General features: G+C 43.1%; 1 pseudogene; it reads left to right on the top strand.

The window, feature by feature from the left end:
- Window positions 1-580: 580 nt before the first annotated feature.
- On the top strand, window positions 581-9688 carry LOC143171991 (SET domain-containing protein 9-like; annotated as a pseudogene).
- The last annotated feature ends 18031 nt before the right edge of the window (window positions 9689-27719 follow it).

Below are 27719 nucleotides of genomic sequence, written 5' to 3'. Positions count from 1 at the left end.
CAGCTGTTGAAGAACAGAGTCCCAGCTGCACTTGAGTCCAGTTTCATCGATGCCAACATGGAGTTGTTCATTAAGAAGTTTTTCATGGTCCTTGTGAGCTGCCTTCTCTCCTTAGCTGAGTGAAAGCTGCTCCCTGTCCAGCTGTTGGGTTGTGCAGGACAAGTCAATCCATCCATATTTCCCTGGGCATCCTTCCCTGGCTCTAGGGAGTGATGGGATTGTGCCTCAGATGCATGGGGGGCAGGGAGTGAGGAAGCCCTCTTGGTCAGTCAGTTCAGTGCTCTGATGGGCTGACTTGTACTTTGTTCTAATTTATTTAAATATAGCTATATCAATTTTAATTTTAAAAATAAATTTTTAAAATCTAAAAAAAATTGGATTGCAATATACTTTCACGTGTGTTAAGTGCACAGCAATGTTACATTAAGTAAAGTTGGTATCTGCTACTTAAAAATGTACTTTTTTTTTTAATCCGTCATCCTAAGTGACGTTCGATCTTGGGCGTGGGCTACTGCTTGTTATTACAGCCCGTGGAGCTCCAAGCTCCGCATGCAAATACGGCCTCGTGTCTGGAGCAGGGATTAGCTGGGCCAGCTGCGTGGGCGCGACTCGAGAGAGTGTTGCCCAGGATGGCTATGAGGGAGCGGGCGCAGCGGCAGCGCTGGGGCGCCTACGCGTACCGTTTCGTGCCCTGGCTGGCCCTCAGCCTCCGCCGCAAGAGCAGGTGAGACGGAGGGGCAAGCCCGAGGTAGGCAGCGGCGAGGCCGCTTGGGGGAAGCCTGCCCCGCTGCCCTTTCTGCTCTGCAGTGGGATGAGGCGGCGGCCGAGCCGGTGTCGGCGGCCGGCGCCGCCTGGTGGGTTGCTGCAGAGTTTTCCGGCCTTGAGTAGCTGCTGGAGGTGGGGGAAAACTCCCCTCTGGGGGTGAGGGGCTGCCGTGGCTGAGACCTCGCTTCCCCCCCCCTTCTCGGGAGTGATCGGGGGCACCGTAGGAGCTAACGGTTTTTCACTGGGATGTGGCTCCTTTGCAAAAGTGGTTCGGCCTTCTGTGTCACTTTGCTGGTGTAAAACTAATACTTGGATACTTTAGAATAGTATTTACCATTAAAATCAGAGCTGGAAGTAGCCAAATAGAATTTTTTTTTTTTTTCCCCCCGATAAGATGGCTGCCACCTTTTCAAAAGTAAAAGTAGTGCTTGAATTTTAACAAGTAGGATATTGTTGTAAGTAACCTAAATTAAAATGTCCCTAGTCAGCATAATATTTGTTCTCTCCTCATTTAAAGTGTAATGAACTTATTTATATAAATTTTGATAATCAAATATATATATATTTGATTCTTGGTATGTTTGTCACTAAGAGCTCAGTGAGATTTAACCTACTTGTGTTGCTGTAAATACATCAGATGATGGTTTTATAGTAGGACCAGTATGAAAGAATATTCTTTAGAGTTTGGGTTTGTTTAAAACAATAGTGCAGATAACTTGCTGCTGTAAAATAACTCTCCTGTATCTTATTTAGGAAAAAAATGTAATCTTAAGATATTCTTTTTTTTTTACAGGACCCTCTGATATGTTCCTGAAAACTCCCAAGACAAAATTATCTCTGAAGATGTCCTTGAAACACTACTGAAAATATTTAAAGCTTTGTTCATAAATGATTTCAGTAGACAAATGTGTATCTTGGCCTTACTTCCAGAAATTAAATATCTTGAATTACTGACTGTTGAGCAGAAGTGATCAAAAGTAAATTCATGTAACTATCAGAGTGTGCTGGTTTTGGCTGGGGTAGAGTTAATTTTCTTCAGAGTAGCTAGTATGGGGCTATGTTTTGGATTTGTGCTGGAAACAGTGTTGATAACACAGGGATGTTTTCCTTATTGCTGAGCAGTGCTTACACAGAGTCAAGGCCTTTTCTGCTTCTCACACCACCCCACCAGTGAGTAGGTTGGGGGTGCACAAGAAGCTGGGAGGGGACACAGCCGGGACAGCTGACCCCAACTGGCCAAAGGGATATTCCATACCATGTGACATCATGCTCAGCAATAAAAAGCTGGGGGAAGAAGGAGGAAGGGGGGGGGATGTTCGGAGTGATGGCGTTTGTCTTCCCAAGTAACCGTTACGCATGATGGAGCTCTGCTTTTCTGGAGATGTCTGAACACCTGCCTGCCAATGGGAAGTGGTGAATGAATTCCTTGTTTTGCTTTGCTTGCACACGCAGCTTTTGCTTTGCCTATTAAACTGTCTTTATCTCAACCCACGAGTTTTCTCACTTTTACTCTTCCGATTCTCTCCCCCATCCCACCAGGGGGGAGTAAGCAAGCAGCTGTGTGGTGCTTAGTTGCCGGATGGGGTTAAACCATGACACAGAGTCAACATGTGTTTAGTCTAGAGGAAAGTTCTGTTTAATACACTAGGGTTCAGTATTACTCAAGACCGAAGTTTCCTGATGTCTGCTGGAACTAGAGTCTTTATTACCAAAGGTTTTGTACTGAAAGGGATGGTTGTATATATGTATTCTGGTAATGAAATGTTCTTATTTCTAGTTGTTAGATGTGATTTTTAACTATCTACTTATAGAATGCCAAAATTCTACACTAATTTTTTTCCATGAGTTTTATTTCTATCGTTCCTTAACAAAATCACAAGTTAGATGAATGAGAATATTTCTGTATAAACTGACTAGAGTTATTTTGGAAATAAGCAAAGCAATATTTGGGGGGAGGGGGGTAATTTTCTTTCTAAAAAAAAAAAAACACCAAACAAACACCAAAAACAACCTTTCTATATTCAATGATTTCTCAGCTGCTAGAAAATTTGTTCCAGATTCTTTAAACAAAAATGCATGGAAGCAATTTCAAGCAGGTGAGCAATCCTCTGGGGTTTCTGTTTTGGATAAGGATCTGAAAAATGGGGTTGTGAGGTCTCCACACAGATCAGCAGACAAGACTGAATTTCTCCAATACAAATTGGAGAATGAAAACAAACCCTTTACTTAGTGGAACTCTCTTCCAATAAAGCATGTTTGGAAAATCAGCACTTCTCTATTAAAATCATAGAATCATTAACGTTGGAAAAGACCTCTAAGATAATCAAGTCCAACTGTCAACCCAACACCACCATCCCCACTAAACCATGTCCCTAAGCGCCTCATCTACTCGTCTTTTAAATACCTCCAGGGATGGGGACTCAACCACTTCCCTGGGCAGCCTGTTCCAATGTTTAACCACTCTTTCCGTAAAGAAATTTTTCCTCATGTCCAATCTAAACCTCCCCTGGTACAACTTGAGGCCATTTCCTCTTGTCCTATTGCTAGTTACTTGGGAGAAGAGACCAACACCCACCTCGCTACAACCTCCTTTCAGGTAGTTGTAGAGAGTGATGAGGTCTCCCCTCAGCCTCCTCTTCTCCAGACTAAACCACCCCAGTTCCCTCAGCCGCTCCTCATAAGACTTGTTCTCCAGACCCCTCACCAGCTTCATTGCCCTTCTCTGGACACACTCCAGCACCTCAACGTCCTTCTTGTAGTGAGGGGCCCAAAACTGAACACAGTAGTCGAGGTGTGGCCTCACCAGGGCTGAGTACAGGGGGACGATCACTTCCCTACTCCTGCTGGCCACACTATTTCTGATACAGGCCAGGATGCCATTGGCCTTCTTGGCCGCCTGGGCACACTGCCGGCTCATGTTCAGCTGGCTGTTAACCAGCATCCCCAGGTCCTTTTCCGACAGGCAGCTTTCCAGCCACTCTTCCCCAAGCCTGTAGCGCTGCATGGGGTTGTTGTGGCCGAAGTGCAGGACCCGGCACTTGGCCTTGTTGAACCTCATAGAGTTGGCCTCGGCCCATCGATCCAGCCTGTCCAGGTCCCTCTGCAGAGCCTTCCTACCCTCGAGCAGATCAACACTCCCGCCCAACTTGGTGTCGTCTGCAAACTTCCTGAGGGTGCACTCGATCCCCTCATCCAGATCATTGATAAAGATATTGAACAAGACCAGCCCCAGTACTGAGCCCTGGGGAACACCGCTCGTGACCGGCCGCCAACTGGATTGAACTCCATTCACCACAACTCTCTGGGCCCGGCTGTCCAGCCAGTTTTTGACCCAGCGCAGAGTACACCTGTCTAAGCCGTGAGCCGCCAGCTTCTCCAGGAGAATGCTGTGGGAGACGGTGTCAAAGGCCTCGCTGAAGTCCAGGTAGACCACATCTACAGCCTTTCCCTCATCCACTAGGCGGGTCACCTGGTTATAGAAGGAGATCAGGTTGGTCAAGCAGGACCTGCCTCTCATGAACCCGTGCTGGCTGGGCCTGATCCCCTGGTTGTCCCGCTCATGCCTTGTGAGCGCCCTCAAGATGAACTGCTCCATAATCTTCCCCGGCACCAAGGTCAGGCTGACAGGCCTGTAGTTCCCCGGATCCTCCTTCTGGCCCTTCTTGTAGATGGGTGTCACATTGGCAAGCCTCCAGTTGTCCGGGACCTCCCCTGTTAACCAGGACTGCTGATAGATGATGGAGAACAGCTTGGCGAGCTCCTCCGCTAGCTCCCTCAGCACTCTCAGGTGGATCCCATCTGGCCCCATAGACCTGTGAGCATCCAGGTGGCGTAGCAGGTCATTGACTGCTTCCTCTTGGATTATGGGGGGCTCATCCTGCTCGCCGTCCCTGTCTTCCAACTCAGGGGTCCGAGTACCCTGAGGATAACTGGTCTGCCTGTTAAAGACTGAGGCAAAGAAGGCATTGAGTACCTCAGCCTTTTCCTCATCCTCGGTGACAATGTTCCCCCCTGCATCCAATAAAGGATGGAGATTCTCCTTGGCTCTCTTCTTGTCATTAATATATTTGTAAAAACTTTTTTTGTTGTCTCTAACGACAGCGGCCAGATTGCGTTCTAGCTGGGCTTTTGCCTTTCTCATTTCCTCTCTTCATGACCTAACGAGATCCCTGTACTCTTCTTGAGTTGCCTGCCCCTTCTTCCACAAGCGGTAAACTCTCCTTTTTTTCCTGAGTCCCAGCAAGAGCTCCCCGTTCAGCCAGGCCGGTCGTTTCCCCTGCCCGTTCTTCTTACGGTGTATGGGGACAGTCTGCTCCTGCGCCTTTAAGACTTCCTTCTTGAAGATCGTCCAGCCTTCCTGGACCCCTTTGCCCTTCAGGACTGCTCTTCCTTTTCATTTCTTGGAACTGTATTTGCTTATATTTCTTAAAGATTTGTAATTCTGTCAGTATGGCCAAGCTAGGATAGATCTGTTGAAATGCTTTGGATTTGTTTCTGTTTTCATCTGTCAACAGAATCATCCCCTGCATGTGGTCTCTAGCTTATGCTGGTGGTACGGGATTGGGACCAGTCCAAGAATTGGGCAGCAGAGCATGTTTTGTTTGCTGAAGTGGGAGTATCTGGCTATTACCGTTGACTGGTAAACTGAGTGATTGCCAAGTGAAAATCACAGAGAAGGAGCCTGCAACCTTGTATCTCGCTTCAAATTTCAGGCATGTACTAAATGTGAGTGTAGGCTCATTGAGAGGGTCATCTAGCAGCTCATCTAGCAAAACAAGAGGATGAGCTGTTGAAATGCCTGCTGTTTTCAGAGGTATGAAGGAAACTGCAGGGCTGCTGGCTGGGGAAGGGACCCTGTGGAGAGAGAAGGTCAGTGCTCTCCTGACTGTTGTTTAGCAGTGAGTGCAGCCTGCCAGCAGGGCCTTCACCTAGCTCCTTGCGAGACTGCAATGAAAGTTTTATGCAGAGGGTTGCTGAAGATGTAGTGGGTGTGAGGGATGCAGGACTGCAATATCATGAAAAATCGCAAGCTAGTCTGCTGTCATTTGTCTGCTTGGAACCCAAGGCAGGTTAAATCCTGCCCACAGATTTGGGGAATGTTCTGCTGAAATGATTTGTCTTTTCTTCTTAGTTTGTCATTTTCCCTCTCTTGTACCAAGCAAAACCTCTGATCGGGGGGGTATTTCAGGTTCTTTGCTGTCTCTGTGTGCTTTTCAGAGAGTCCTGGCACAGTAGTAACAAAGCAGCTGAGTTTCCTGAACAAATATCACCATGTTTTCCTCTCTAAGGCAGGCCAGTTGACTGTGATGTTTTATCTACCTCTCACATGGGTACCGGACACAGACCTTCCATTTAATGATTTCCTTCAATGGCTTCTCTCTTTGGAATATATTTCAGCTCATATAGATTTTTTTTTTTTGCATCACACAAAGACGTGTCTAAAAGCTTGTGGGTTTACAAGTGTTAATGTCACGAACTGAGAGAAGAGTTCTCCTACCCCCTCTGTCTCCTTTGAGTTTCTGTGTGGAGGGAACTGGATCATATCATAAACCCATTCTGACAGTTAACTTATTTTCTTCTGAAATAATCATATCTGTCTTGCAACAGATACAGTATACAGAAAGCATGAGCCCTTCTTTTTCCAGTCCCTTGGCAATTCCTTTATTTTTAGGTGCATAGATAGCATCCTTATTGATGGGAATGATAAAGGACTATCAAGATCAGTGTACAGGTAAGCAGTCAAAAGAAATAGGGGAATGTGACTGAACTGATATTTAAAACGGTGGTACTAATAGTCTCAGTTCCCTGTTGTCTTACCCTAAATTGAGTTATATTTGAATATCATCCATCTATGTGTATCGCGTACTGTAATACAAACAGCACAAGGGTAAGAGCTGCTGGATGCGATCTGTTATGTACTTGTGTCCCCATCTGTAATGCCAATGAGATGTGTTTTGATGTACGGAGACTGTTTCCTGTTAAAAAAAAAAAAGTTTTAATATGAGCAGGACGTAGCATAAAATTTTTGACATGCTTCTGAGCTGTTATTCAAATCTGCTTAGTGAATGAAAAACAAAACAAAAAAAGCCTCCGTATAGATTTGCTAATACCAAAAGGGTGAATCTGGTAACTCTGGCTCTGGTCTACAATTTGTAGCAATTTCTGTATTTAAATATGACATGAAAAGAAAATTAATAACAAGCAAAATGATCTAAAATAATACCTAATTTGAATATTAATACCTACTAATACCAGATTTGAATTCTGGGAATGAGTTTGAAGTTGATATTGTAATGAGCCTTCACATCTTTTAGAGGTGAACAAGATGTATTGACACTTCTGTAATGGTAAAGTTTGATGTTGATTTCTGGAATTGTACATGGTGGTTTTGTACAGGTTCTTCCACTGGAGTCTGAAAGACACCACACACTGGTGGGAGGTTTAAATGTACTTTTTAAAGTATCATCAAGGTGTTGGTGTTGTCGTCCGTGTTGACAATTCCCCCACCCCCCCACCCCAATGTTGTCCTGTTGCCCAGGTAGGTTGGACAGCTGTAACTTTACCCAGCTACTGTGGTCATTTCTACAGGAGGAAGTACAGATCGCCTGTTAAGTGAAGGAGCAGTGATTCACATTAATGCTGTTGTTCATTTCAGGTCTTGCAGCAGGAGAGATCAACTTGGCCCATTTCAAATGAGTGATGTGAGCTGGCTCACAGCTGCCCTTCAAAACCCACTGGCGGTGGGACAGTATGTTAACAGCTGCTCACATGGTAAGTTGCCAGGTAAATTTTCCAGGCTTGAGTTTGTCTTCACAGGTATAAATTATTTTGGAGATGACAACAGAGAATCAGATACTGACCTTGGCGGGGCAAAACTGCTGTTTAAAACAAAATAGGTTCTTACAGGATAAAGAGTTTCTGAGGCCTTTTGTGACAGCTAGGTGTTAGAATCCTTCAGCACAGCAACGCTTCAAATATCCTTGTGCTTTTCTCACTGATTCCCCAGATGTCTCCCTACTGGTATGTAGAATGAAAGGCACACATCCCAAAATGTGAGACTGGGGGAAAGGATATCTAGCAAAGGGCCACTGGACTGAGGCAGTACACAGAGTTGTAGATAGAGTTCCCCAGTATGGTTCCAGCAGGCTTCATGAGAAAACCATACACACAGTGACATGTACAATAAGATTCTATCACTGCTCAGTGGACTATAATACTTTTTTAGACTTCTTTAAGTTTGTGTGCAAAATCTAGGAAACTGTTGGTATGATATAGCTGTTGGACATGGAGGGGAACTATTTATTTGTTCTGCCTCACAATATGTGTTGGTCTTAAGGTTTGGGGGAATAACTAACTCATGGGAATGGTTGTGAGATACAGAAAGTTCAATTGCTACCATACCTAGCCTCTAAGTGGGTCTCAGAGCCTGCATTACACTAAAGATATCCTGCCTCCAAGTAGCATCCAGAAAGGTTGCTGGAGTAGCGAACCAGGTATTGACTAGCACAGAGACAAAGCTCTGTCCCATGAAACTGTTTCTTCCGGGTCCAATGTCCATGTAAAGAAAATTCCCTTCTTCCTGCTGGACAGATAGTGATTTTCTCCCTGGTTGTATTTGACACATCTTGCCACCATGAAAATTTTTTTCAAGATATTTTTTAACTGTACAAGCAAATGTATGTTAGCAATGTTTAGCAATGCTCTAAGTTATCCCTGGCGCTATGCAAATTGTGCCCCTTCATGTACATGTTGATAATCAAGTCACCCTGTTTAATGCAATAAGGATGAATTAAAGCTCCTATAGTTGGCTGTGTCTCTCGTGTAAATTCAAAATAGGACTTCAGAGGAGTGTAGTAGCTCCCGACAGAGGCATGGTTTACAGGCTTGATGAAGCATCTGGTCCTTTTGCAGCAGTACATTTAATATTTTTACACCTCTCTAAACCCTATCTAAGAATTTCTCGATATCAGAGACACTTGTTTCTTTTCTTATTTCTAGAAAAAACAGCCAATGTGTGTTATCAGGAGTTTGATGTGCTGGGATATTTTTCAGTAGAAGTGAAACAGTATCTACCAAACATCGTCTACAACCACAACATAGAGAGGTTAGCAGTGAATCAAAGAGCTCATCGATTTGTATGATACAAAGCATACTGTATGTGTAAAAAAGACATAGTTGAAGAAGAATGTTACTCCATATGAAGATGAGTTACACAAAAGTGTGCACCTGTGTAGAAGAGTTAGCTTTTTGAATAGACCGATTTTAAGTGATTTACAAGACTATTTCTTTTTGTTCCTTTTTCCACATCTTCGCAAATGAGATCAGCATAGCTCTGAAGATGCGGTTTTACAAGCAGTGGTTACGCTACAGTGTAATAGTTTTGTAATAGTAGTTTTGTTTGAAAATGTGGGAAAAGTGACAATTAGATTAATATTTACAAGGAGCTGTCTGCAAGTGAGTGTCCTGTACCAGTATGTAGTCAAGAATAACTTTGAAGCTGTGAGAAAGTAAGTTGTAATGTTGGTCCTGAATTTAACACACCAAAGAAATTACACTTCTGGTCCAGTTGCTACCTTCAGGGACCAAATTAATCCTCTTCATTTAGAGGATGTATAAGGATTTTAGAGCAGATCATCTAGACTTGTAATGTAATTCTGGAGCTATTTTAAAACTCTGAAATTTGGTTGGAGTGAGTTATGGTGCATATTGGAAAAATGGCTTTTCTGATTAACTTTAGACTTTGTTGAGGCAAGGTTAAAGATGCACTTGTAAACTGCAGATTAAACACTAGTAAAAGAAGAGGTAAGACTGAACTTTCAGGAAGCCTGGATGCTGTACACCTGAGGTGTGTAGTGCTTGTCACTCTGAGACGTCAAGCAAGGAGAACAACTTTTTTTTTAATTACTACACTGTTGTTAACTGAATTAATAGATTCAAGACTGAAGAAATCTGTGTCATTAAAATACTTATTGTGTGTGTACTTCAAGCTTCATGAGCATTTTTACACAATGGAGGGCTCTAGCTTTACCATTTAGAAAGCAAGCTGCAGGCTTGTATTTCCCTGAAAATACTCCACATTTGATGCAGAGGTGAAGGTTTAACTGTTTACATCATTAGGTTCTCAGCTATCTACTGTTGTTGATATTATTGTTTATTGGTGTTCAGCTGTCCATACAATATCTCATAAAATAAACATAAGTTCTGTACATGCCATTTAATCTTCTAGTTTGTACAGTTGTCTATAACTGTGGCTCAGTTTTAATATTTTGCCATTTCACTTCTCATGCTTACAATGGACACAATTACTTCCCTCTCATGAAGTATTCCTGAGATGATCCTCAGTAGTTTACAGTAATTACTAGTTCTTGCTCTGGTTTTCTTGGAGTTGGTTCCATTCTCTTTGGTATCTGCTTCCTTTTAGAAAGTATTTCAGTGTAGCCAGTTGTCCAAATCTCTTATAAAGCCTTTTGGACAGTGCTAATAGGCACTTCTGATGTGCCTGCATGATGTGCTGTCATCAAGAGGCCAACTTCAGCCGCTTGCTTTAGCTATGCCTGTCTTGGGGTAGCAGGAAAGATGCTATGATATCTTGAGGCCCTGTCCAACCCTAGTTTTAGTGGTTCAGTGAAGGTTTCCTGGCATGTGGCAACTTTCATAGCTTTTATTCTGAGAGAGAGAGAACTTCACGTTGCGGCATAGCTGGAGAAAATAATGCCAACCAAGTGTGCTGTGTATGTTTTTTTAATGAGTTACTGGCATAAACAGAGCCAGCCATTCCCATGTTAATTCTTGTTGCTGTCTGCAAACTGCCTTCAGAAATTAAACAAGAGACAGCTTGTCAGTCTTTGGGTCTGGCTAAACAGCTTTCTTGGGAAAGAAAAATCAGCCCAGTATTTTACTGCAAATGTCCAAGCAAGCCCCCCAATGAATTTTTGGTTGGCATAAGCTCATGAGAAAGGAGGAGCCGGGAAATGGTATGCTCTAACAAATCTGGTAGTGATTGTGACAGCCAAGGTGCCCTGCTTAGCTGCAGAAGCATCTAGTCTCCTTTTCAGAATTCAAAGCTTTTTGGTGTCTGTGTTGTTTGGTCTTCTTCCAAGCCTGAACCTTGTCTTTCATATTCATCTGGAAGTTCTTCTCGGATTTAAGATTTAAACAGCAGAGCTATGAGACAGTGGCATGTGGCTCAGCGTGGGTTGTACAAGCTTTATGAAGATGCTGGGAACAACTTCTAGTGGCAGTCCTTGTTGTGTCTTCACTGTGGTAACAGATCAGAGCAGGCGGTGATCTCCAGTCTACTGAAGAGGATGCTGTTCCTCCATCACTCTGAGGATCCCTTCTCTCCTGAGCTGGGCCTTTTCCCCAGCTTTCTCTGGGAGGAGGTTATTGGGCATCTCTTGATCTCTGAAGAGGAGGCTGGTTGTCAGGGTGCCTGAAGTGTTGCTTAGCTTAACAGGTCAGAGTTTATGGGTAGGTGGGGAATACTAGTCTCAGCATGCCAGAAAAGGCAGGTGCTGTTCATGTTTTTTCAGGCTGAGATGCTGTCATGCAAGGGCATAGATTACTTCAGCTGTCTCGTTATACACTTGTTAATAATTATTAAATGACCGGATTTGAAAGTATATTCCTGTCTGACAACTGTGGAAATTAAGTTTACAACTGTCCTGGTTTCGGCTGGGATAGAGTTAATTTCCTTCCTAGTAGCTGGTACAGTGCTGTGTTTTGGATTTAGGATGAGAACAATGTTGATAACACACCAATGTTTTAGTTGTTGCTAGGTAATGCTTACACTAGTCAAGGTCTTTTTTAGTTTTCCATGCTCTACCGACTGAGAAGGCTGCAGGTGCACAAGAAGCTAGGAGGGGGGCACAGCCAAACTGGCCAAAGGAACATTCCATACCATGTGATGTCATGCTCAGTACATAAACTGGGGAAAGCTGGCCGGGGGGGCCGCTGCTCGGGGACTGGCTGGGCATCGGTCGGCGGGTGGTGAGCAATTGTACTGTGCATCACTTGCTTTGTGTATTATTATTTTATTATTATTATTATCATTTTATTTCAATTATTAAACTGTTTTTATCTCAACCCACGAGTTTTTCTTGCTTGTGCTCTTCCAATTCTCTCCCCCATCCCACTGGGGGAGGGGGGGAGTGAGCGAGCGGCTGTGTGGTGCTCAGTTGCCGACTGAGGTTAAACCACGACAACAACTCATTTATTGAGAATGGTTTGCTTTACTGCACTTGCTACCTCCTGGATGTGAATGTTGCACAGTAGTGGAGGATTGCAGTGCTGAAGTGCAGGCTGCATATCGCTAATGGGACATGTGGGACTAGTTTCTTCTTGCTGAAATACTGAAACCTGACAGTCTGCTTCAGGGACTGCTCATACATGAGGGAAAGTAATACCTAGCCTGCAACTGGTAGCAGCAATTGATTTTTTTTTTTTTGTCTGATGGTGGCTATAGAAAGCCAAAAACTGGCAGGAGGAGATGCAGTCAGGTAGTACTTCTGAGCAAGAAGCAGCACAACATGGTGACTGAGCAGGAGAGGAAAATGGAAGAGTGGAAATAATGGTCCCAGTAAAGTGCTACAGCCTATGGAAATGGTTTCAAGTATATCAGACTTTTCCTTGTTGTCTTTAGATCTCTGTTTCTTTGTTAAAGCTGAAAGTCATTCTAATTCCCTGTGTGTCCATTCCTTACCACCAAACAGACACCACCAGTGCCTAAGAGGAGGACGCATTCTGATATTATTTCAGATGTAATGTGCAATCTAATTAATATCCCAATAAAATTCCCCATACAATCTATTTATTGTTTGTTAATAATAATAAATTATTTATTACAGTAAGTACAATTTCTCTCTTGAAAAATGATTTGCCTGGGTAATTTTCATTGGAATTCCCTAAAAATAGGGACTTCGTTGGCTAAGTCTACCTCTATATGCCTGTACACTTAGTGGTAGAAGAAGGAAAGGAAAATCAAACTAAAATGTAAGGTAGCTTCAACTTATAGGCCTACTTATAGGCCAGGTCTGTAAAGTCCTTCTCCCAGATGCAGACCTATAGTCTGCACATGTTAAAATATTTTACTAATTCAGGAGATAATTTGTATGTTTAAATCTGTTGCCAGCTGTGATGTACTGGCTTGGATCCTCAGTGAGGATCACCAACATAAGAGCAAAACCAGGAGTGTGTGGGGAAAAGGGAAAGGCTCACTACTGCATGGAGAGTTTTAGGCTTATTTTTCCTGGATTTGTCTGAACTCACTCCTCACCCCTGTGGTAAATGTCCTGGCAGTCCTGGTGCTGCCAGTGAGGGAGTCCCCTGATTGCAGGCACCAGTGCTCGAATGCAGCTTGCCAACTTGTGGGGGTGTGAGGGGCTGAGAAGCTTAGCAGGTTGGGCTGAATCCATGTGCCTCCTCAGCAGGAGGATGGAGCCTTTGACACTACAGTATTGATTTGGAAACTGTGAGGGCCTGCTGCTGCTGTTCAGATGGTGAAATCAGATTTTGGAATAAATGAGATGATTGCATCAAGAGACACCCAACTGCTCTCACCAGGCTCTTCTGAAGAAAATTGGTCTGCAAGGCTCTGACTTTTGACTTCTTAGCTCAAAAGGCAAAGCTGGTGGTAACAGTCGATTGTAATTCTCCAGGAGGTTGTTAACTGGAATCCCTGTCGATTTGGGATGGCAGGAAAACAGAGGTGCTTGAAAGATCGAGGTGATACCGAGTACAAAGGAATATTGAAGAGACATCTGGTTCTCTTCACTGGACATAATGTAGCCAAGCTTGACATATTCTCTGAATAGATAAGCCAAACATTCAGTAGGGGTTTACTCTGTGCAGTAGGGGTATACTCTCTGGATAGATAAGCTAAACATTCAGTAGGACAGAAGACCTTGAAACTTTGTAGATAAGAAAGTGATGCTGAAGACAGCTAGTTTGTGAAGGTAAAAGTGTGCAAACTGAGCCAAAGAACGAACTGTGCATGCGCAAGAACTGAGTTCAACTAGCGGTCATGGTGAGGAAGACTATCGACGACCACCAGAGGACCCTGAAAGACCACCAATGGACATAAGAGCGCATGTGTAAAGACTTTTACATATGTTAATGAACTAACATTAATATGTTAATCATGCCTCGGAAAACTAATGAATATGTATATTTTGACTGTACTTAACTCCTATAGTTAAGCAGCTCGGCGCGCACATTAGGTGGAGTGATCCCCTGTGCGTCCGGCGCCGCAATAAAGAATGCCTGCTTTCTAAAACTCCAAATTGAGTCTTAGAGAGTTTTTCATCTGCCGACTTACGGTAACAGTTTTGGCGACCCAGATGGGACACAGCTCTTGAGCCTCGACGGATCCTGGGATCGCGGAACCTCAGCCGGCACCGAGGGATTCTCGGAGAGGACTTCTCCCGATCCCTGGACCGAAGAGCCCCTGAGCGAAGACTACTGCTTTGTGAGTAATAAGGCATTCTTTCGGAAATTTGGTTACCTGCCCGTCAGACGCAGCGAAAGCTCCGCAGGGTTGGGTTTAGGACCCGGGTAGGGGCTAGTCCCCATTTGGTAGGGGTTAAATGTCCCCGTTTGGTAGGGGTTAAATGTCCCCGTTTGGTTTGGAAGGGGTTAAAGTCCCCGTTTGATTTAAAAGGGATTAGAATTCCTGCTAGCAACCGCGGTAACAAATATTGTAAGAACTTGTCTATTATTGCAAGTATTGTCTGTTTGTTATAGTTCATCTGTTTGTTATAGTGATTGGTTATTTGTGTTGTTGTATGAAAGACTTGTCTGTGTGTGTGATTCCCTGTGTATAAAATGGGTGCCGGACCATCCACGGGTGAGGGAATTTTAAAGAAATCACCTTTGGGTTGTATTTTAATACATTGGAAACAAATTGCAGGATCCCCTGGTGGGGTCACAAGAAGGGATGATCTAATTAAGTATTGTAATCAATGGTGGCCACTATATAAACTAGAAGATGGAAAAAAGTGGCCAAGGAATGGTACTTTGAATTATAATACCCTGTTACAACTAATGCTGTTTCTGAGGAGAGAAGGAAAATGGGATGAGATATTGTATGCTGATATGTTCTTTACATTGAGGCAGCATCCTGAGTGGCAAAAGAAGTGTGGAATTAATTTGGCCCCAACTGATCCTTTGGTATTGGCATTGGAAAAGGATGAACGAGAGAGAGAAAAAGGGAAAGTGTTAAAAAGGTGTTGTTCGGCATGTAGTATTGGACAGAGATGTTTGAAGTTGACTCAGAAAGAGCAGGAAGAGGATTTAGAGATGTTAGTGGCTCCGGGATTGAGGCAGAGATCCCAAAATCATGGATTTGAGCCCTTCAGGGTGGAGGGCGAATCGGACGATGAGTCTGAGAGAGGCGCTACAAGGGCCACGCCGGTGGCAAGGAGAACTCGTAACCGACAGGGAACCGTGTTGCAAGCTCCGTTAAGGCAAGCAGTAGGGAATGAGGGTCCGGTTGTAGTAAAAGTGCCTTTTTCGATCACAGATTTAAACAACTGGAAAATAGCTGCCGGCAATTATAGAGATGATTCCGATCGAGTGGCCAGTGCCTTTGAAATGATGATAAAAACTCAGGATCCAGATTGGAAAGATATTGAAGTTATCATGCAAGTATTGTTTGATAGTACAGAAAGGGAAATGATTCGTAAAACAGCTAGAACTCAGGTAGAAGCTCAAATAGCTGCGGGAACACTGCAGGGACAACTGGAGCATCATTTCCCTTCGGCTGATCCTGCATGGGATCCAAATGATAATGGAGAAAAATTATTACTGACTCAATATCAAAAATGGGTCCTATTTGGGATAAGGAATGCTATACCTAAAGCAATAAACTGGTCAAAATTATATGAAATTAAACAAGACAAGAAGGAGTCACCCACAGACTTCTTAAATAAGTTAAAAGAAGCAGCCCGAAAATATACAACACTAGATCCTGAATCAGAAGAGGGAAAGAGTCAATTGGCAACTTTATTTATTGGACAATCTGCAGACGACATTCACAGGAAATTACAGAAACTACAAGGGGCAGATGCTAGAGATTTGGGAAAGCTTTTAGATCGGGCTTGGTTAATATATAGAAACAGAGACCAGCAAAAAGAAAAAGGGAATGCTAGGCTAATCGCAGCATTGGAAGGAGTTCGTGGTTCACAAGGAGGCCAAAGAAGAGACGGATTTGGGGGGGATCGACATCGGGAAGGTCGCAGTAGGGGATACTCTAGACCCCCATTAGGAAAAACTCAATATGCTTATTGTAGGAAGGAGGGACATTGGAAACAAGAATGTCTGTTGTTACAAAAAAATGGAAAGTCTGAAACCTCTATATTAAACATAGAAATGGAAGACTGAAGGAAACCGGAGGAATCTTCCCCAGCAGAGCCTCTGGTTAAAATTAAGCTGGGGGAAGATGAAACTGAAATAGAATGTTTAATCGATACAGGAGCTACTTATTCGGTTTTGAATACAAAGAAACATGAGTTAGGATATGATACTGTAAGAATTATTGGTGCGACAGGAAAGCCGGAGACGCGGCCCTTCTTTAAACCTCTAAAATTTAAAATTGGAAAACAATGGGTAACGCATCAGTTTTTGTATCTACCAGGTGCACCAAAACCTTTAATAGGCCAAGATTTATTAGAAAAATTAGAAGCTGAAATAAAGTTCAAAAATGGAGAAGTAGAAGTGTCAATACCTGAATCTAAATTTGTCCAAGCTTCAATATTATTATTGCAGGAAATTGAGCAAGTGAAAAGGAAAATCCCGACTGAAGTTGAAGATGCAGTGATCCCTATTGTCTGGGCAGGAGAAATACCTGGAAAATCAAAGAGGGCTGAACCCGTAAGAATAGACCTTATACCAGGATCAACACCGGTAAGATTGAAACAGTATCCCTTAAAATTAGAAGCTAAACTTGGTTTGGTACCTATTATACAAAAGTTTTTGAAATATGGGTTATTAAGAGAATGTGAATCTAAGTATAATACTCTGATTTTACCTGTTAAGAAGGCCGATGAAAAATCTTACAGATTAGTCCAGGATTTGAGAGCAGTAAACCAAATTGTCCAAGATATATATCCAGTAGTGGCAAATCCATATACACTATTAACCGCACTCACCGAGGAACAGGGGTGGTTTACAGTTTTAGATTTAAAAGATGCCTTTTTCTGCGTCCCACTTGATTCCGGAAGCCAGGAATTGTTTGCCTTTGAATGGGAGAATCCTGAGACTGGAAGGAAAACCCAGTACACTTGGACTGTATTACCGCAAGGATTCAAAAATAGTCCGACAATCTTTGGAAATCAACTAGCAAAAGAATTAGAATTATGGAGACAAGAAAACAGAAATGGAGTAATGCTACAGTATGTCGACGATATACTAATAGCTGGGAACTCCCGAGAGGAATGCTTGGAATTGACAGTCAGTTTATTAAATTTCCTCGGACTTAGTGGTTACCGAGTGTCAAAAGGAAAGGCCCAAATTGCACAGGAAACTGTAATATATTTGGGCTTCGAAATTCTGAGGGGACAGAGACAATTAAGTAATGAAAGGAAAGAAGCTATTTGTCAGCTTCCAGAACCTCGAAATGTTCATGAGTTGAGAACCTTTTTAGGAATGGTGGGATGGTGTCGCTTATGGATTGCTAACTATGGACTGATGGTAAAACCCTTGTATGAATTATTGAAGTCATCAAAAGGTCCCCTGCAATGGTCAAATGAAGATCAAAATGCATACATTCAACTCAAAAGAGCTCTGATGAAGGCCCCAGCTTTGGGACTGCCTAATTTAGAAAAGCCATTTGAACTATTTACTCATGAAAGACAAGCAATAGCCCTTGGAGTTTTAACCCAGCGGTTGGGGGAATATAAAAGGGCTGTGGCCTACTTTTCTAAACAACTTGATCCGGTGAGCCAAGGATGGCCGAGTTGCCTAAGAGCAGTAGCTGCAACAGTGTTATTAATACAGGAGGCTCGAAAACTTACTATGGGACAAAAGATAACTGTTTATGTTCCACACATGGTGACCACAGTATTGGACCAGAAGGGTGGACATTGGTTGTCTCCTAGTAGAATGCTAAAATATTAAGTAGTACTAATAGAACTAGATGATGTGACCTTAAAGACTACTACTGTGATTAATCCTGCCATGTTTCTCTCAACTCGACAAGAAGGCGGCAAACCAGAACATGACTGTCTGCAGACCATTGAGGAAGTCTATTCAAGCAGACCCGATTTAAAGGATGTTCCCTTGCAGAATCCAGATTGGGAGCTATACACGGACGGCAGCAGCTTTATGAAAGAAGGAAAGCGGGTATCAGGATATGCAATCACCACTGTCGAAATGGTGGTGGAAGCACAAGCGCTGCCCACCAAGACGTCAGCTCAGAAGGCCGAACTGATAGCTCTCACCCGAGCTCTACAGTTAAGTGCAAATAAGTGTGTGAATATTTGGACAGATTCTAAATATGCTTTTGGAGTAGTACATGCACATGGAGCAATTTGGAAGGAAAGAGGATTGTTATCCTCACAAGGTACGGAGATAAAGCATAAAGAAGAGATCTTGAGCCTACTGGAGAGCATAAAGGCTCCGGCTGCTGTAGCTGTTATGCATTGTAAAGCTCATCAGTCGGGACAAACCGCTCAGGACTGAGGAAATAAGCTAGCTGATTTGGCCGCAAAGCGGGCTGCAGAAAAAGGCATAGAAGAAAATGTATTAGCAATAGTGCCAGGAAAAAGAATCTCCCTTCAAGAAAACCCTATTTACGATAAACAAGATAAAAGATTAATCGAAACTTTACAAGCAGAAAGGCGAGAAGACGGATGGGCAGTTACACCTACAGGTTTAGTAGTAATACCGCATTCCCTTATGAATAGTTTAGTAAAGGAAGAACATAACACTGTGCACTGGGGGACTGAAAATTTGTTAAAACATTTACAGAAGTCGGTTATTAGCAGAAATATGGTGGAAATTATTAAATCAGTCACACAAAGATGTGAGTTATGTTGTAAAAACAACCCAAAAACACAGAATAAAATTCAATTTGGAAAAACTATGGAGGGACAGGCACCTGGGGAGTATTGGCAAATAGATTTTACTGAATTGCCAAGAAAAGGAGGGCTAAAGTATTTGTTAGTCCTTGTGGATACATATACAGGATGGCCTGAGGCCTTTCCATGTCGCACCAATAAAGCAAAAGAAGTAGTAAAAATATTATTAAAAGAAATAATCCCAAGATTTGGAGTACCTTTAGGGATGTCATCGGATAGGGGTCCACATTTTGTAGCCAAAGTAGTTACTGAAATAAGCAGACTGTTAGATATTAGTTGGGATTTACATACCCCTTATAGGCCTCAATCTAGTGGTAAAGTAGAAAGAATGAATTGTACCCTCAAGACTCAGTTAAGTAAGATATGTCAGGAAACCTCGATAAACTGGACACAGGCTTTGCCTTTAGCTTTGCTAAGAATTAGTGTCCAGCCACGAGGTAGGCAACACTTCAGCCCATACGAATTGATGTATGGACGACCGTACCAAATGCCTGGACTGCCAGGAGAGATGCGAATACAAGGGGAGAATGATGCAAGAAATTACTTGATTGCTCTTGGGAAAGTTTTACAAAAACTAAATAAATATGTAGTCTTGAATAAATCTCTAGGTCTTGATTCCCCAGCGCATCCATTCCAGCCCGGAGATTGGGTATACATTAAATCATGGACTTCTGAACCACTACAAGAAAAATGGAAAGGACCATTTCAAATCTTGTTAACTACACATACAGCAGTTAAACTAGAAGGAAAAGGACCGTGGATTCACTACTCTCGAATTAAGAAAGCTCCTGTAGAATGGAAAGTGGAATCAAGATCACCTCTTCGACTAGTAGTTAAGAGAATATCTGGGAGTAATAGAACTTAATTCAATCTATGGTAGCAGCAGTTATAAGAGAAGGGGAAGAGGGCACCTTACCCACCGAAATTCGAAAGGTAATTTGGGATAATGCAACTAAATTTGAGAAAGAATTCCAATCCTGGTGGTACTTAGTTAATTTCACTTTTGATCCCATCAACAATAAGGCCACAGCTTTTGTCTTAACAATTCACAATGCTTCAGTATACACCATATACCCAATCATTGCATTAGGATTAAATCACAATGGAACTATACTCTATCCATCAGAACATAGAGTATGGGCCCAACAGAATGGAAACAAATGGCAAACTGTTGATGTTAACGCATGTGTTGTACGGGAACAGCAAGGATTTATTTGTGAGAGTAACACCAATAAAGCCCAAGACATTTGTCTTGACACTGAACAAAGTGTTTGTCACTTTGAAATACATCCTGATGAGACACCTAACACTATACTCATATATATTGGAAAAGGATGTGTTTGTATGAGAACCCCTTGTGACTGTATATTTGTGGATAGCGTTACTGTAGATACAAGCAATCACTCAAATATTTGTGTCTGTAACTTTACTAACATTATAGGATGCGACTTTAATTATTCAGCTCCTGTTACATCTTATCAATTACTGCAATCTAATTATACATTGAGTGAAGATTTATTACCTACCCCCATCGGAATGGATCTCACATTGGTGAAGAAACTACTGCAACATAATGACCTGTGTCAATTACTAGAACGGGCCCGAGACAATGGACGCAAAACTCTAATCACCGTTCACCATGATACAGAAGAGATACACCATGTCTTGGAAAGAGTAAAGAAGGATGGAGAACACCACTGGTGGGAAACTCTTCTTGGATGGTCACCGACTGCAACGGGAGTGTTTAACCTTATGCTTCATCCAATTATAGTCTTACTAACTCTAACTGTAGTATGCCTGTTACTTGTAGTTATATTGTATACAAAGGTTTGGTACATGATGAAACGAATAACCCAACTTGACATATACTAACCCTGTCTACTATAGCTTTGTCAACTCTCTTAATGAGATGAGGATTGTAGCTTGCTAGCTACGAATCCTCAAAAGAAAAGGAGGGATTGATACCGAGTACAAAGGAATATTGAAGAGACATCTGGTTCTCTTCACTGGACATAATGTAGCCAAGCTTGACATATTCTCTGAATAGATAAGCCAAACATTCAGTAGGGGTTTACTCTGTGCAATAGGGGTATACTCTCTGGATAGATAAGCTAAACATTCAGTAGGACAGAAGACCTTGAAACTTTGTAGATAAGAAAGTGATGCTGAAGACAGCTAGTTTGTGAAGGTAAAAGTGTGCAAACTGAGCCAAAGAACGAACTGTGCATGCGCAAGAACTGAGTTCAACTAGCGGTCATGGTGAGGAAGACTATCGACGACCACCAGAGGACCCTGAAAGACCACCAATGGACATAAGAGCGCATGTGTAAAGACTTTTACATATGTTAATGAACTAACATTAATATGTTAATCATGCCTCGGAAAACTAATGAATATGTATATTTTGACTGTACTTAACTCCTATAGTTAAGCAGCTCGGCGCGCACATTAGGTGGAGTGATCCCCTGTGCGTCCGGCGCCGCAATAAAGAATGCCTGCTTTCTAAAACTCCAAATTGAGTCTTAGAGAGTTTTTCATCTGCCGACTTACGGTAACAGAGGTGAGCTAAAAAACTTTGCAGGGGTGCTGCAGATTCTCAGAAAGAACTGAGAGATGACCCGCAGTAGGAGAGGGACATGTCTGCTGGGGGAAGGAGCTGCAAGGGGTCATTAGCACAAGAATCAGAAACTCACTTTAAAAAAGCAATTGTTAATTAAGCTACTGAAGTCAGTGAAGGGAGCAGTAGTATAACTGTCCTGCACCAAAAGGTTTACTTGGAACAGGTGAGACTGAGGACTGCTTGGTTGGCTTGCTGAGAACAACAAGGCACGGGGTGCACCATGTCTGAAAAGGCACCCCAGTTCCCAGAAGAGCTCACCTCCCATCGTGGAGGGGCAGAGCAGCCAAGAAGCTTGCACAAGGTTATGTGTTTGCAGTTTCTGTAACTCCCTTTGCAGCCTGCTTAGGTGCAGGGATAAAACAATCGTTGGCAAAGTGAGGAGAACAGGGATCAGTGTGCAAGTTAAGAGAAGCAGTTTAGTTAAACGCTGACATCGATCGAATTGCCAACAGAAAGGATGGTCATTTAAAGCAAGGCAGAGCAGTACCTCTCAGTGTCTGAGGACAGTACCTCAGGGAGTTGGGAAGATGAGGAGATGCCACTGGGAGAGCCAGAGCAGAGAAGTACAGGTCGGCCCAGTACTAGGACTATTTAATCGGGGCTGCAGAATGATAGTGGGATTTTTGCTTGTTGATGCACAACCACGAGTATGATTTAGAGTAGCTGGACAGCTTTCCTGGCTAGTGCACTTGTGTTTGAAATCCCCGTCTGCATGGGAGTCCACCATGAAGGACTGGACTTGGGGGGTGATTGGTGGCAGCTCAGAGGCGGCCACCTTCCCTCAGGGATTTGTTTTCGGAGCTGTTTTATCTGTCACCACTGCGTATGGCCATGGAGAGTGTGATCAGGGCAAACGTCTCCCTGCTGCGGCGCTTCAGATTTGGAAGGACTGAGAATGAGTTTGTCAGGCACTGAAAAAAATAATCTGTTAAACTACTGAAGGGTATATATGTGTGTGTATATACATTAATATATATTCATATATATGTATATTCGTGTGTATATACATATATATACACAGGTGTGTTTCTATATTAATATACATATATCTAACTGGGACTTGTTTAGCAGCTACCATTCCTCAGGCAACTCCCATGGCACTCTGATAGGAGAAGGGGGGGGCAGGTGTGAGTGTGTGTAAATGCTGCTGCTCATCCTTCCCTCCTCCCTTGTTCTCAAAGCCATCATTCCTTCCTGGCCACTGCTCATCAGACCCTACTGTGAGCTGATCTGACTTGCTAAACATGGTAACAACAACAAAACCCCCAGGCTTTCTCACTTGTTTTGTTTTCTGCTATTGCAGTGAGTTGAAACAGCTCATAAGAGGGGTCAGAGCAAGCGAGCCAGCAGGAAGCCTATAGTTGGTGGCTGCGAGTTGCTAATTTTACTCACTGGATCTTGTGAAGCCATGCTTTAAGATGCTTTCATTTTGCGTATAAAGGTGATGCTGTACTTACCCGAAGCTCTGCTCCCTGACTGTGTGTTCCTTCCCTGTGCTAGTTCTGGAGCTCACCTGATGACACAGATAGCAGAGTCAATAACTGCACCAAAAGGAAGTGATGTTTTTCTGCCAAGTTAATGAATTGAGTTAAATCTGTTTGCATAGCAGGCAGATGTGTGCCAGCACTAAGGTGCAAAGGAGAGGGTGGGGAGAAGCAGCCACATTGCAGGGCAGGAAGAGGCCCATAAATTCAGCATAGCACAAAAGCAGCAGGAGAGCATGTTTTGGCTGAGGCATCCTGGCCTCCTCCCATATTGGAAGGCCAAGATTTACTAAAAGCCCTAAATTACTTTTCCCTGCAGTGAGGGAAGAAAAATCCAAGAACTAGAAAAAGTGTTTTAGCAAACTGGTTGCTGGGGTTTATATTTCTAGTCTTTGCCACCTTGCATTTTGTGGACCTTTTATACACCAAATAGCCAAGCACCATAAAGATTTCGGGGGTTGCTTATCTTTTTAGTGGCAGAAGTGGATGTGTCCTGAGATTACTTTAATGGAAATATAAGTAGCTACAGTAACTACTGAGTTGGGGGGGAAAAAAGTTTACATTGTATATACATATACTCAATATACTAAAACCATTTTTATGACTCCAGCATTGCATGGCTAACAATTAGTTGCATCAAAACAAGAAAGGACTAGATGGGGTTGGTCATTATGATTTGTTTTGCCTAACACCACTGATCTTTATGCTAACCAACTGGAAAAAGGGAGGTGTAGCTTGTCACCAAAGATTTTTGTATAGGTATTTTGTTTTGCACTTTGTATCAACCATCACTGAAGATGCTTATCTTGCCCCTCTTCATCTTAGCTCCTGGAGAAAGGGAAGCAAAGTTAATTTAAATTACTTGGCAAATTACTGCTTTTGCTGTTCAGATTTATATCAGCTTGCACTCCGATCTAATTAAAAAAAAAATTAAAAAATCCTTTCTTTCCGTGAAGTGTTATTGTGCCAGCCATTGCAAAAACAAGCATGCTGGGCCTAGGAAACCACAGCACTAAATAATTCTGGCCTTTGACAGAAGTGTAAAAGATCTTAGAAATAATACAGTGCTTTTCAGGGTCCAAGATTAGTATTCATTTTCTTGAGGGAAAGGAAAAAAAAAAAAGAAAAAAGCATTTCAAATAGTCTAATTTAACCTGATGTGGATTTAAGGATTTGGGCAGGTTTTCTTGCAGAAGAGAACAGCAATGTTACCATGTAGTTTGAATACTGGGTTATACTGCTGTAATGTGTTACTCTGGAGCTACGTTTAAGTCCCATCTAAGATTTTGCTATGCTTAAACCATAATGTTTTAGTGTTTGAGGGAAATTATTACTTACTACTTTACCTCTATCTTTGCATGTTACTTTTTCACTCTTCCCTTTCATAGAATCATTTAGGTTGGAAAAGACCTTTAAGGTCATCAAGTCCAACCGTAAACCTAACACTTCCAAGTCCACCACTAAACCATGTCCCTAAGCACCACATCTACACATCTTTTAAATACCTCCAGGGATGGGGACTCAACCACTTCCCTGGGCAGCCTGTTCCAGTGCTTGACAACCCTCTCGGTGAAGAAATGTTTCCTAATATCCAATCTAAACCTCCCCTGATGCAACTTGAGGCCATTTCCTCTTGTCCTATCACTTGCTGCTTGGGAGAAGAGACCGACACCCACCTCACTACAACCTCCTTTCAGGTAGTTGTGGAGAGCAATAAGGTCTCCCCTCAGCCTCCTCTTCTCCAGGCTAAACAACCCCAGTTCCCTCAGCCGCTCCTCATAGGACTTGTTCTCTAGACCCTTCACCAGATTCATTGCCCTTCTCTGGACATGCTCCAGCACCTCGACGTCCTTCTTGTAGTGAGGGGCCCAAAACTGAACACAGTATTCGAGGTGCGGCCTCACCAGGGCCGAGTACAGGGGGACGATCACTTCCCTACTCCTGCTGGCCACACTATTTCTGATACAGGCCAGGATGCCATTGGCCTTCTTGGCCGCCTGGGCACACTGCCGGCTCATATTCAGCCGGCTGTTGACCAGCACCCCCAGGTCCTTTTCCGACAGGCAGCTTTCCAGCCACTCTTCCCCAAGCCTGTAGCGCTGCATGGGGTTGTTGTGACCCAAGTGCAGGACCCGGCACTTGGCCTTGTTGAATCTCATACAGTTGGCCTCGGCCCATCGATCCAGCCTGCCCAGGTCCCTCTGCAGAGCCTTCCTGCCCTCGAGCAGATCAACACTCCCGCCCAACTTGGTGTCGTCTGCAAACTTCCTGAGGGTGCACTCGATCCCCTCATCCAGATCATTGAGAAAGATATTGAACAAGACCGGCCCCAAAACTGAGCCCTGGGGAACACCACTCGTGACCGGCCGCCAACTGGATTGAACTCCATTCACCACAACTCTTTGGGCCCGGCCATCCAGCCAGTTTTTTTTCCCAGTGAAGAGTACACCCATCCAAGCCATGAGCAGCCAGTTTCTCCTGGAGAATGCTGTGGAAAACGGTGTCAAAGGCTTTACTAAAGTCCACATAAACAACGTCCACAGCCTTTCCCTCATCCACTAGGCGGGTGACCTTGTCCTAGAAGGAGATCAGGTCAGTCAAGGAGGACCTGCCTGTCATAAACCCATGCTGGCTGGGCCTGATCACCTGGCTGTCCTATACATGCCGTGTGATGGCACTCAAGATGATCTGTTCCATAACCTTCCCCAGCACCGAGGTCAGACTGACAGGCCTGTAGTTCCCCGGATCCTCCTTCTGGCCCTTCTCATAGATGGGCGTCACATTTGCTACCCTCCAGTCAACTGGGACCTCCCCGGTTAGCCAGGACTGCTGATAAATGACTGCAAGTGGCTTGGTGAGCACTTCCGCCAGCTCCCTCAGTACCCTTGGGTGGATCCCATCCAGCCCCATAGACTTGTGTATGTCTAAGCGGCATAGCAGATCACTAACCATTTCCCCTTGGATTATGGGGGCTTCATTCTGCTCCCCGTCCCTGTCTTCCAGCTCAGGGGGCTGGGTACCCGAGAACAACTGGTCTTCCTATTAAAGACTGAGGCAAAGAAGGCATTAAGTACCTCAGCCTTTTCCTCAGCCTTTGTCACTATGTTTCCCCCCGCATGCAATAAAGGGTGGAGATTCTCCTTAGCCCTCCTTTTGTTGCTAATGTATTTATAGAAACATTTTTTTTATTGTCTTTTATGGCAGTAGCCAGATTAAGTTCTAGTTGGGCTTTGGCCCTTCTAATTTCCTCCCTGCATAACCTCATGACATCCTTGTAGTCCTCCTGAGTTGCCTGCCCCTTCTTCCAAAGGTCATAAACTCTCTTTTTTTTCCCTGAGTTCCAGCCAAAGCTCTCTGTTCAGCCAGGCCGGTCTTCTTCCCCGCCGGCTCGTCGGCAGGGACAGCCTGCTCCTGCGCCTTTAAGATTTCCTTCTTGAAGAATGTCCAGCCTTCCTGGACTCCTTTGCCCTTCAGGACTGCCTCCCAAGGGACTCTCTCAACCAGGCCCCTAAACAGGCCAAAGTCTGCCCTCCGGAAGTCCAATGTAGCAGTTCTGCTGACCCTCCTTCTTACTTCTCTGAGAATTGAAAACTCTATCATTTCATGATCGCTATGCCCAAGACGGCCTCCAACCGTCACATCACCCACAACTCCTTCTCTGTTCACAAACAACAGGTCCAGCGGGGCGCCTTCCCTAGTTGGCTCACTCACCAGCTGTGTCAGGAAGTTATCTATCTATCTATCTATCTATCTATCTATCTATCTATCTATCTATCTATCTTCCACACACTCCAGGAACCTCCTAGACTGTTTCCTCTCTGCTGTATTGCATTTCCAGCAGAGATCTGGTAAGTTGAAGTCCCCCATGAGAACAAGGGCTAGTGATCATGAGACTTCTCCCAGCTGATTATAGACTATTTCATCTGTAACATTAGGTAGAGTGGTAGTGTGCACTTCAGCAGTACCCCAAGTATCTTAATATGTGTTCAGAGTTATTGCTAAATAATTCTGAAAAGGAAGTAACAAACATAATGCAGATGCATGAAAACCTTTACAAGTAAAGAAAGGTTTCCATTTATTTCTGAAATTGTACATCAGGTATTAAAGTACAACAAATACAAAATAATGCTAAAAAAAATCACTGTTTATGTACAAATATTAAAACCAATGCAACAACAGCAACTTCCTCTTGAACATCTGATATTAAAAACGTTCCAATTGTCACTAAATTTGTTGTTATGCACAGGGTACTTACTTTGAACTGAGAATAACTGGCATCTCTCTTTTATTAAGAGGACTGTAACCATACCTACTGCATTTTCCTTCTTCCAATGAAAAATAGGAATAAAAAAATAGTAACCTTGTCATTATTTTATAAATTACTGTATTTAGTTTCCCCAGCTGTAGACAATGTGCTTGTAGTGCTGGGCAAATAGTGTCCCTGTTGGTCAGTTTATCTATTAGTTTACATTCAAAGTTGAAATATTAATCTAAAGCCTTTGGTTAAATTAAGCAGTATCAGTATGTTCTATTTGATCTGAAGTTTTCATACATTTTTGACCCTCTGTTTTAAAAATAGGAAACAATTGCACAATTCATTGATCTAATAGTACACAATTTAGTATCCTTCAAGTAAATTCAGCAGTTTGATCATGACAAGAAGAAAACTAAACATTTAAAAACCTAGCATGAGAAGATGACATATGAGTAACCAAAGTAAAAATATTGCTATAATCACAGCACCAAGTTACACTTCTAAATGAATCAGCTATCCTC

The sequence above is a fragment of the Aptenodytes patagonicus genome, chromosome W (assembly GCF_965638725.1).
Source record: "Aptenodytes patagonicus chromosome W, bAptPat1.pri.cur, whole genome shotgun sequence".
NCBI classification, from domain to species: domain Eukaryota; kingdom Metazoa; phylum Chordata; class Aves; order Sphenisciformes; family Spheniscidae; genus Aptenodytes; species Aptenodytes patagonicus.
The sequence above is the reverse complement of the archived record's forward strand: the minus strand, read 5'-3'. Positions and strand labels throughout refer to the sequence as shown.